Source organism: Solanum dulcamara, chromosome 9 (genome assembly GCF_947179165.1).
Source record: "Solanum dulcamara chromosome 9, daSolDulc1.2, whole genome shotgun sequence".
Classification (NCBI taxonomy): Eukaryota; Viridiplantae; Streptophyta; class Magnoliopsida; order Solanales; family Solanaceae; genus Solanum; species Solanum dulcamara.
This window is the reverse complement of record NC_077245.1, coordinates 41,018,296-41,031,005: the sequence shown is the minus strand read 5'-3', so window position 1 is coordinate 41,031,005 and position 12,710 is coordinate 41,018,296. Positions and strand designations below refer to the sequence as shown.

The 12,710-nt window shown below is 41.2% G+C and overlaps 1 pseudogene; it reads right to left on the bottom strand.

Moving 5' to 3' along the window:
• Nucleotides 1–8,596: 8,596 nt before the first annotated feature.
• Nucleotides 8,597–8,716, bottom strand: LOC129904756 (5S ribosomal RNA; annotated as a pseudogene).
• Nucleotides 8,717–12,710: the final 3,994 nt, after the last annotated feature.

The window sequence follows — 12,710 nt, the reverse complement described above, 5'->3', positions numbered from 1 at the left end:
ATACCAAACTTGCGTAGCATGGATTACATAGACTCTTAAAATAAGATAAGATTACGAATCTACGAGGAAAGGGAAAAGATGACACATGGCAGCCAATGAAAGAGTGACATGTGGCAGCACCTCAAGCAAGCAGGTGACGCACTTTCTTGGGGTAAAGTAGGTGACGCACTTGCTTGGGGTAAAATAGGTGACCCACCTGCTAGGGGAGGTGGGCCCCACTGCCATGTGGCAGCCTCTCCTTGAGTGCATGGATGCGGTGGCCCAATAGGGGCTGGACATGTGTCCCCCTTAGGGGCTGACACATGTCACCTCCTAGGACCACCTATATATATGTATATGTTGTGACTAATCTTCACTTTCAGTTGATCCTTAAACATTAAGCCAAGGAAACTTAGAAAAAAGTTTAAGAGAGAAAAAGAGAGCACCTACGGCCTAGGCCAAGGAATTCAAGGTGAGTTCCAATTTTTCCTCTGTGAATTAATTATCTACGGGGTTCCTCGACCACATGGATATGTATATATGTGTGTTAAAATGCCTATAGAACCATATAGTCATCTTTACACTTAGAAACTTGGAAGAAAGTTGAAAGAAAAGCTTGAGAGAACAAGCTAGAGGGGCTACGGGTTTGGGGTTGCCTAGGTAAGCCTCCGACTTTTATTCCGTGAATTAATTATTTGGACTGTCAAGCAGTTATATAATGGTGTTTGATAACAAAAATTCCAATTTGGGGCAGCGGAGAAGTGGTACAAACAGTCTGCTCCATTTCAGCACATCAAAGAGGTTTCCGAAGTGAGTTTTGGCGAGTTTTGGCCAATTTCGGGAAAGGTAAGATCTTTCCTTTCAATTTGAAGCTTATGGTGTTGTTATGACGTATATTATATGTTGTGTAAGTGGCTGGAAATGTGGAAATATCATAAATATGCTTGACGTTCGAGACAAACTAAATTGTAATCAAAATGAGGCGTTGTACGTGTGGGGGCTGTTGCTGGTCGTGTGGTGGTGTGTTGTAGGGCCTAAAAGTGTCCTAAAGGAGGTGGTAGAGATAATGGTTGCATCCACACGACCCCTCGCTTCGTACGGTTAAAGGTTTTGCAAAACGGAAACTAGAAACCTTAGTTTGGTATCGTAGTTTCGAGCGAATCGTTTGGAGTTTATGTTGTATATTGTTGATGTGAATTTATTAAACATATGCTGCAGGTTGTTGTTGTGGGTTGGATGTAGGTATTAGGAGTGAAATTGGAAATTTGTATAGGGCACATTATAGGGGAGGTGCTGCCCAATTTTCGTTAACGCCCTAACTAATTAAAGAACTAGTCGAGGAGATGAACAAGGAAATATGTTCCATGACTACTAGGGTGTAACTTAAGGTGTTGGAAAGTCAAGAGTGGTTGATATTTGTATTACTTCTGTGTTTAATAGGTTCAAAGGACGACGAGGCGAACGTGGCGAAGAGTAACCTATATGAAGTATGTGAAGCTTTCTCTTGACATATTTTTGGAATAAGCATGTGAAGCTTTCTCTTGGCATATTTTTGGAATAAGTATGTGAAGCTTTCTCTTGGCATGTTTTTGGCATAAGTATGTAAAGCTATCTTTCTTTCCTTTTGCCGTGTCTTAGCCGTAAGTGAATTGTATGTGAAATATGGGGGTAATTCCATTCCTAGAACCTCAAGTACGCCTCATAACCCCTATCCACTGCTTAGTATTGGAACTTCTGTAAGAATTAAGTATTGCCTGTTAAGGCTTCTATGTGTCAAGAAGTAGTGTGTGGAAAGCTATCTCTCCCTTCTCTTGATATGTACTTGGTATGAAAATGAGACTATGAGTCCTTCACTAGAGGGCCAGGGCAGTTATGTATATATATGATGATATGTTGTAATAAGATAGTGATGGCACAGGGCCTATGATGGTTTTACAGATGTATTTATCGGATCCCTGGTAGGGCCGTCTATATGGTATAATTTGAACATGCATGCTTTTGTAATTCACAGAGTACAGGTACGGGTTTCTGATTTAACATTTTATCCCCTGCTTCTCTATTTCAGATATGCTTCCAGTTGTGATACATTATGTTTCTACATACTCAGTACATATGTCGTACTGACCCCTTTTTTCTCGAGGGGCTGCGTTTCATGCTGCAGGTACAGATACAGGTTTTGGGAGTCCGTCAGCTTAGGATTCCGCTCATCTCAACTGGAAGAGGCTCCATTATATCAAAGACTAGGTTTTTAATACTGACCACCGATGTATAAAATTGTTTTGTCTATTCAGTGGTACGATGGGGGCCCTATCCCGTCATATATTGTCGTTAATATTTTAGAGGTCTGCAGATATATATATGTGGGTTGTGTATGTCAATTTGGTTCATCTGGTTCTACATGATGTATGGTATATGTTATTATGTTATGGCAGCCTTGTTGGCTTGTGTGCCCTTTCATGTTATGATACAAATGAAAGAGGCTATAGATATATGAAATGTTATGACCTATGGGGGTTCTTATGTACCTATCATGTTGTTTGTAGTCCGGTTTGACTACACTTGATTTATATGCATTACGTATCTATAATCTGACTTGACCACAGCTGATAGATAGGTATACAGGAGTCCAAGTCGGACCCTAGTCACGGCCTACGGGGATGGGTCGTGATAGAAGTGGTATCAGAGCAGTTCGTTCTTGGATTGTCTACAGACCGTGTCTAGTAGAGTCTTGATTATCGATGTGTTGTGCGCCACATCCATAAACAGGAAGCTACAGGACATTTAGGATGTTACCTCTCTTTCATAACTGAGATCGTGCTATAGATCCGAGTCATAGGAAACCTTCTTATACGAACCTTGGATCTTAACAGAAGGACGACATCGATGGAAGGAAGTACTTGACGACATGGGAAAGTTACGAAGCACGCGGGTAAGTAAAGGTACGAAAGATATCTGTTGGGTAAGGTATTTACATATGATTGTGATTCAAAGGCAAAACCTGAAAGGAAAACAGGGAAGTGCAACAGATGCAGGTAAAGTTGGACATACGAGGTAAGTCCATTACTTTCATATTATTGTTAATATTGAAAGCCCTGTGTGGCGGCGATATGAGAGCATATTGAAAGCCCTGTGTGGCTGTGATGTGATATGAATATGTATATATGTTGGCCCTGTGAGGCATTGTTGGTATTTTCTGCGTGCAGGTTGTGGAATAATAAGGAATATAGAGGAAACTCTGCCGAAATTTTTCTAGAACAAGAAAAGGGAATGAAACCTAGATTCTTAAGATGTCTTAGAAATTAATACCAAGTACCCCTATTATGTTTAACAAAAGTTGTAAGAGGTACTCTTCATGTCGTCAATAAGGGATACCCTTTTTACTTGGGGAAGTTTATTTCGGAGAAACAAAAGTCTATCTGAGCAATACAGTTCAGACCACAGTATCTCCAGCCGTAATTGTGCTGTAGAAAAAAAAGAGAAGCTCAGGTTGAAGGGTAAGATGTCCAGTAATTGAGCTTCAATCATTTTGAAAGTACCAAGCCCCCAACTCCTAATTGTAAATTAGATAAGTTGTTCATAACTCGAGGATAAACTCAGAAGGAGACCAGGTAGGTCAAGTATTAAAAGAAGTACTGTGATGTTTAAGAGATTCTAGTTTCTTCTAACAATGGTTGGAAAATGGTTTACGACAACAGTTTATAGTCCTCCACTGACTACTTGGGGATAGAGCTTCGAACAGAAGCACCTCAAAGAGATGTTAGGAACTGAATATGAGTACGAACTAAAAGGGGGATATGTAAGTATGAATTGAACGGTGTGATACAATTATACAGGGATAAAGTAGGACCACTAGTAAGGCGTACTTGGTATACGTCTACTAAGTTAAAAGCCTGTGTTGGGTACAAAGTAAGGGTAAGGGCTATAAGGTATAAAGGAGTAATGCGTGTACACAATGACGCCTCAAAAATAACGGAACTCTTAAGAGACAAAGACGACAAACTTAAGGAATAAATGGTGCAGCTTCCATTTATCCCAAGAAACAAAGGATATAGGTTGGGAAATCCACTACTCCAAGAGAATCTTGGACAATGAATGTTGGAATACAAATGTTGCCTAGTTAAAAGAAAATTTGGAACAGCTATAAGTGTATATTAACTTTTTATAAAGATAAGTAGAATGTGGCCTCGGACGGGTTATTCCATGGGTCCTATTACTCAAGTACAGATTAATAGATGAGGTGTCGCACTATGTGTGGGAAGGCTTCTATCGCCTCGTGAGTTAGCCAAGGTTCTGTACATGGATAATCAGGTTGGCAAAAAAAATGCAGAAAGACGGGGATATGATACAGTACCAAGTAGACTGGGGAAGGAGACTGGACGAATTTGAAACTGGGCATAGAGACATAGAGCAAGGTATAAGCGGATAAAGGTATAAGTACCCTCTAAAGGAGGGAAGCAAGTGAGAAAACTGCAAAGGGTAAGATGGAGGCAATTGATATGGCAACATATTTGAGATGGATGCTTAAACTTCAATAAGATCCTTTGTTTGTTACACCCCACATCTTTGAACTCGGAAGGTTCCTTAAGTTACTTAGAAGCTAGTACGTGAGCCACTTAAGTTACGACCCTATTGAACAACTCTAAGAAGGGAGAATGTGACACCCCATGTTAAGGGAGGTTGGAAATAGGGTCAAGAGAAGTCGGAGGGAGTTGGAGGCCAAGTGATGAGTCGTAGGACTCGATTTGCTTACGTATGCCCCAAACTTAGAAGTTTTATATACTTAAGCTATTTCAGTATATACCAAGCTTGCATAGCACGGATGACATAGGCTCTTAAAATAAGATGAGATTACGAACCCACGAGGAGGAAAAAAAATTACACGGGGCGGCCAATAGGAGGGTGACATGTGGCAGCACCTAAGCAAGCAGGTGACCCACCTACTTGGGGCCAAGTAGGTGACCCACCTGGTTGGGGGAGGTGGGCCCCACTGCCACGTGGCAGCCCCTCCTTCAGCATGTAGATGCGGTGGCCCAATAGGGGCTGGACACGTGTCACCTCTTGGGGCTGACACGTGTCACACCCTAAGACCACATATATGTAGGTATATGTATCATAAACTTCAGATTTTATTCATCAAATTTGCAGCAACCAAAAATAGATGAACAAACCCTAACCTAGAGAGAAAATTGCGATGGCTTGGGAGAAAAATAAGGTAAGTCCCGATTTTATTCCATAAATTAATTATTTAGCATATACCACGATGATATAAAAGTATTAGTAGTATAAAACTAGAGTTTGGTGCAGCAAAAAAACGGACAGCAAGCTGCCACGACGATTCAGCGCGCTAAAAAAGAGTTCTGAGGCGCGATTTCGGCAAGTTCTAGCCAATTTCGGGAAAGGTAAGGTCTTCCCCTCTAACTTGAAGTTTATGATGTTTTTATGGGGTGTATTACACACCTTTTGGACTGCTGGAAGTTGGGAAAAAGTTGGGAAAAGTTCGACATTCGAAATAAACTAAATCGGAATCGTTATAGTTAAATTATTGCCGAAATAAGGTGTTGTGCGCGTGGGGGCTGCTGCTGGTTGTGTTGTGGCGTGTTGTAGGGTCTAAAAGTGCTCTAAATAGGTGGGGGAGCTGCTGTTTACAGCCACACGACCCCCCGCTTCATACGGTTAAAGGTTTCGCAAAATAGAAACTAGAAACCCTCTTTTGGTATCGTAACTTCGGGCGAGTCGTTTGGAGTTTATATTGTGTAATGTTACCATGTTATATATATATGAGCTGCTGGTTGTATTTTTGGTTGGCTGCAGGTGTTAAGGACATGGTTGGGAATTCGTATAGGACACATTATAGGAGAGGTGTTGTCCGATTTCCGTTAACACCTTAACTAGTTAAGGAACTAGTCGAGAGGGCGAGCGAGGGGATGAATGCTATGAATACTCGTGAGTAGTATGAGTTGATGAGAAGTTTAAGGTTGTTAATACTTGCGTTACTTCCATGTTAAATAGGTTTCGAGGACAACGACATGAACACGATTAAAGGGAATCCATAAGAGGTATGTGGAACTTTCTTTTGGCATGTTTTTTGTATAAGTGCGTACAGCTATCTTTCTTTCCTTTTGACAATGTTTATCCTTAAGTGAATTGTATATGAAGTGCGGCGATAATTCCATTCCCATAATTCCAAGTACGCCTCATAACCCCTATCCACTGTTCAGTATTAGAGTTCCTGTAAAGATTAAGTATTGCCTAGTAGGGCTTCTATGTGTTAGAATGTAGTGTGTGAGAAGCTATCTCTTCTTTCCATTGAGATGTATTTGATACGAAAATGAGATTACGACGCCATAGTGGTTCACCGAGCCCCATGATGGGCCGGGTACGAAATATGTATATGTAGATCACCTAAGGGAAAGTACACACTATATAGAGCGTATTCTCTTTCTTCTTTTGGGCATGTCCTTGTCTTAGTTGTAAGTTGAATATGATCTGAGCTCCAAGGTAACTCCATCCTTAGCATCTCCTGTTTACTTTTGAATACCGAACTCTGATAGTAGTTGAACTATTTTCCTGGAAACTTCTATACGTTAAAGAGGTACCAAATGTACAAGCTCCGAGTCATAAAGACTACACGAGACTATGTGTTTGATTCCATAAATGATTTGGCCCTACGTTAATACATGTCTAGGGTCCCCAAGATTACTTTTGAGATAGCCCATAATGGCATTTAGAGGATGCTCGAGATGACTACTTCGTTACTCAGGTCCTCAAACAAAAGCTCAACTTTCTTATTCTGTCGAGTCTTTGATAATGATTTGAATTGCATATAGTTACTCACTACTCTACGCGTGTATATTGTAACATTTCTTTCACCGAGTCCTTGGCCGGGTCCGTTATCGTGTACAACTCACTGCATTGTTCACCGAGCCCTCACTAGAGGGTCGGGTACGTATGTATATATGTATGATGACGATGTGTTGCAATAAGGTGGTGATAACACCGGGCCTATGATGGTCCTACAGATGTGATTCGCCGGATTCTTGAAAAGGACGGCTATATTGTATAATTTGAGCATGCATGCTTTTGTGATTCACAGAGTACAGGTACAGGTTTCTGGTTTGATAATTTGTTCCCCTACTTCTCTATTTCGGATATACCTCCAGTCATATTATGTTACGTTTTTCATACTCAGTACATATGTCGTACTAACCCCCCTTTCCTCGGGGGGCTGCGTTTCATGCCAGCAGGTGCAGGTACACAGGTTGGGGATCCGCCAGCGTAGGAGTCCCACTCAGCGGTCCAAGAACCATTGTGGTGGAGCCTAATTTTGGGTACTAAAACTTGATGCATGTATATAAGTTTTGTTCATGGGTACGGCGGGGGCCCTGTCCCGCCTTATGTTACTATTCTTTTGACTCTTAGAGGTCTGTGGATACAGATGTGGGTTGTATGTGTGTAGAGCGTATATGTATATAAATTGTATATACATTGTATATGGACTGTATCTAAGTTGTATATGAGCTGTATATGAGTAGTGCATGGGATGTATATGAGTTGTGCCTGAGTAGTATATGAGCTATATGTACGGATATGTACGGTTGTATTGATATGACTTATAATCCGGGGCATTCCCGGTGTTGTGGTGGCCTTGTCGGCTCGCATATATATGTATCACGGGACGACCCCATGTGTTACAATAGCCTTGTCGGCTTATAAGTTTTCTTATCTGTTGATGTATTTTGAGTATAACCAGGGGACAGACTATGTATAGTTGGCCAGGGTAGACAGGGGTGTCCAGTTCCGACACCCGTCACGGCCTATGGGGTTGGTTCATGACATTGTTGAACCAAGTTAGGAAGATCTGGAAGTCGTCAATAATTGGATAGAAGTCAGAATGTTATGCAAGATAGTTTTCAGAAGTTTTCAACAAGACCTTGAATGACGTAATGCTAAAAGGTGAATGCGTATGAAAAGGAAAGGGTATAGCAATAAAAGGATATCGAATAACTCAAGAGACATTACAAAGGATAATGACATCATTCGTGGGTCAAAAGCCAAGATGTTGGCCATAGAGTTGGTCGCAAATGATGTTGCGATAGATAAATAACCAAGGAAAAAGGGGACACGAAACCTCCTAGGATAGGGGATGAGAAGAGCAAAGAGTGAATAAGGGAAAAGAAAGAGGTATAACAAGATGGCACAAGCAAGTTTCAATATGAGTAACATGTGTACAGTAGAATGAACTAGGAGACGGAAAGACTACATCTACCTCCTACAAGTAACATCAGAATGGTTGTGCAACCTACGGGTATGTATAAGCATCTGGTTGAGTGAGTAAGTACAGGATAAAAGATATAGGGGCTCAATAATGACAATATTGTTATGATATTTTGGATACCCTACCGAGAGATATGGGGATGGGTTAAGACGAAATATAAGAATGGAATTAGTGCTACAGACAAAGTCAAACATGACCACGGTTGGACCAAAGATCTACCCCTATACCAGTTGCAAGATAACAAAGGAAAGGGCAAGGCAAAATATGAAGACTAGCGAGACGACGCTAAGGTAAATCTTGGGCTAAGTTGAGTGCCCTGCACGTTATTGCAAGGATTACAATAAAGCGCGACATGAAGACTTCCCAGGAAGGTCACCCATCCCAGTATTACTCTCGCCCAAGCACGCTTAACTTCTAAATTCTAGTGGAATTTAGAGCATTACTGCTGGTATGATCGCGTGAGATGGAAGAATCTGAACTAGTTGCGGAGAAACGACATGAGATTATGTACCTGGAGTACTATAAGTTACGTTGAGGGTATTGTAAAAAGGACTTAAGTAAGACAAGAAAGATTAGCTAATTGCTAACTGACGACGCACTTGAATGCCACAGTTCTTCAACATAATAACAGTTAATGGTAGGCAAACCACGGAATGGCTATAAGGGCCAGTGGGCGAGGGAATTTCGACACCACTTGGCAGCCAACTCTAAGGGGCCAGAGAAAAAAAAAAACCAAAAAGGTAGGGTGCCAGTTAAAGTTTTGAAAGGAGTCGAGAAGGACTATACGAGGCTAAGGATTCCCAAATTATCAACGTCATTACGGATATACTTTATACTCTGCAAGAGTAGGGTACTATACGGGTTATTGTGAGTAGGCTAATGCATCAGCCCATTTGCTTTTAATCAAGACCACCTATGCAGCTGAAACTAGGTGAAGTTATAGGTCAAGGAGGTAGTAAGACTCCAGGAGGTTTCCCCAGTTATTATCTCAGATGGAGGGACTTCAATTATAATTAACGTCTGAAGATCAGTCCAAGAAGAGATCAGGAGCACAGACAGGTCTTTGTACTGCATTTTTCCCTCGAGCTGCTGAACAAATTGAGCATACTATCAAACGCTAGAAGATATATTGCGAGCTTATATGGTTGGCTTTAAGAGTAACTGGGACGATCGTCCACCACTTATTGAGTTTCCTACAAGAATGGCTACCATTCCAGTATCTTGATGGCCCCGTACAAGACATTGTATGGAAGAGTGTGCAAGTCCCCCTATTGGGGGAAAAGACTAAAAGGCCCCGACATGATTGGGCAAGCTATTGGTTAGCAGCCTAGAGTCGGCAAAAGTGATATGCAGATAATCAACATCGACAGTCAGAGTTCAAATTAATGGTTAAGTGTTCGTGACAGGGTCACCCAAGAAGGGAGTAATAAGATTCGGCAAGAAAAGGAAACTTAGCCCAAAATACATCGAACCTTATCAAGTTACTTGTAAGATGGGAAAAGTTGCCTGTAAGTTGAACTTACCACCTGATTACGAAACTATACGCCCAATACGTGTGATACGGATAATTCACAATGTACTGGTGATCCACCCAGAGTGTGTCCCATAGATGATGTACACGAAATGGAATCCTGCGAGGAACAACCTATAACATTCTTAGAACGGCAAATTAGAAGGTTGAGAATAAGGACGTGACTTCCGTCAAAGTATTGTGGCAAACCAAAAACTAGAAAGAGGATGACCTGGGAAGCTGAAGAGAACATGAAACACAAATATTCGCACGTATTCCCGATGTCTACAAGTAACCCCAACTCCTGAAACTCGTATATTAAGTACTTAGATGGGAGTATGTGTTATGGCAATAGCGAAGAATCTCCCTATACTCTGTATAAAGTTCTAAGGGAAGTTTTTTTTAACATTCGGGGATGAATGTTCTAAAGGGGGGAAGGATGTTACACCCCGCACTTTTGAACCTTTAAACGTGTTCCTAGTCTTCTTGAAAGTGGACATGAGACCCCTACTGTCCAGACACTATCAAACGACTCTAAAGAGGGGAGAATGTGATACCCCGTAGTAGAGAAGGTTGAAAATAGAGACATAAGAATCCGAAATGAATTGGAGGCCAAGTAATGAGTCGTAGGACTCGATTTACCTACGGAAGCTACTAACTTAGAAGTATTACATACTTGAGCTATTTGACGACATACCAAGATTGCGTAGCAAGGATTACATAGACTCTTAAAATAAGATGAGATTACGAACCCACGAGGAAGGGGAAAAGATGACACGTGGCAGCCAATGAAGGAGTTACACGTGGCAGCACCTCAAACAAAAAGGTGACCCACCTACTTGGGTAAAGTAGGTGACCCACCTGCTTGGGGGGAGGTGGGACCCACTGCCTCGTGGCAGCCTCTCCTTGAGTGCATGGATGCGATGGCCCAATAGGGGTTGGACACGTGTCCACCTTAGGGGCTGACACGTGTCACCTCCTAGGACCACCCATATATATGTATATGTTGTGACTAGTCTTCACTTTCAGCTAATCCTTAAACATTAAGCCAAGGAAACTTAGAAAAAATTTTAAGAGAGAAAAAGAGAGCACCTACGGCCTAGGCCAAGGAATTCAAGGTGAGTTCTAATTTTTCCACCGTGAATTAATTATCTACGGGGTTCCTCAACCACATGGAGATGTATATATGTGTCTTACAATACCTACAGGACCATATCTTCATCTTTACACTTAGAAACTTGGAAGAAAGTTGAAAGAAAAGCTTGAGAGAATAAGCTAGAGGGGCTACGGGTTTGGGGCTGCCTAGGTAAGCCTCCGACTTTCGTTCCGTGAATTAATTATTTGGGCTGTCACACAGTTATATAATGGTGTTTGATAACATAAAATTTCAATTTGGGGCAGCGGAGAAGTGACACAAACAGTCCGCTCCATTTCAGCACATCAAAGAGGTTTCCGAAGTGAGTTTTGGCGAGTTTTGGCCAATTTCGGGAAAGGTAAGATTTTTCCTTTCAATTTGAAGCTTATGGTGTTGTTATGAAGTGTATTATACATTGTGTAAGTGGATGGAAATGTGGAAATATCATAAATATGCTTGATGTTCGAGACAAACTAAATTGTAGTCGTTATAGTTAAATTGTAGTCAAAATAAGACATTGTACGTGTGGGGGCTGTTGCTGGTCATGTGGTGGTGTGTTGCAGGGCCTAAAAGTGTCCTAAATGAGGTGGGATAGATGTTGGTTGCAGACACACGACCCCCCGCTTCGTACGGTTAAAGGTTTTGCAAAATGGAAATTAGAAACCATACTTTGATATCGTAGTTTTGAGCGAATCGTTTGGAGTTTATGTTGTATATTGTTGATGTGAATTTCTTAAACATATGCTGCAGGTTGTTGTTTTGGGTTGGCTGTAGGTATTAGGAGTGAAATTGAAAATTCGGATAGGGCACATTATAGGGGAGGTGCTGTCCAATTTTTGTTAACGCCCTAACTAATTAAAGAACTAGTCGAGCAGACGAACAAGGAAATATGTTCCATGAATACTAGGGTGTAACTTAAGGTGCTGGAAAGTCAAGAGTGGTTGATATTCGTATTACTTCCGTGTTTAATAGGTTCAAAGTACGACGAGGCGAACGTGGCGAAGAATAACCTGTACGAGGTATGTGAAGCTTTCTCTAGGCATGTTTTTGAAATAAGTATGTGATGCTTTCTCTTGGCATATTTTTGGAATAAGTATGTGAAGCTTTCTCTTGGCATGTTTTTGGCATAAGTATGTAAAGCTATCTTTCTTTTCTTTTGGCGTGTCTTAGCCTAAGTGAATTGTATGTGAAATGTGGGGGTAATTCCATTCCAGAACCTCAAGTACGCCTCATAACCCCTATCCACTACTTAGTATTGGAACTTCTGTGAGAATTGAGTATTGTCTGTTAAGGCTTCTACATGTAAAAAAGTAATGTGTGGAAAGCTATCTCTCCCTTCTCTTGATATGTACTTGGTATGAAAATGAGACTATGATGCCATAGTTGTTCACCGAGCCCCAGAATGGGCCGGATATGAAATATGTACAGGATGACCACATGAAGGGAGGTACAGACTATGTAGAGCTTACTCTCTTTCTTTTCTGGCATGTCTTAGTTGTAAGTGAAATAGGATACGAGCTTTGGGGTAACTCCATTCTTAAACATGTCCTATTTACTTTTGAATATCGAACTCTTGTAATAGTTGAACTAGTTCCCTGAAAACTTCTCTGTATTAAGGGGATAATGAATGTACAGGCTCCAAGTCTTAAAAGACTATATGACACCAAGTGTTTTGATTCTATAAATGATTTGTCCCTATGTTAACACATGTCTAGGGTCGCAGAGATTACAATTGAGACAACCCATAATGGCATTTAGAGGACACTCAAGATGACTATACGACTACTCGGGTCCTCAGGCAAAATCTTAAC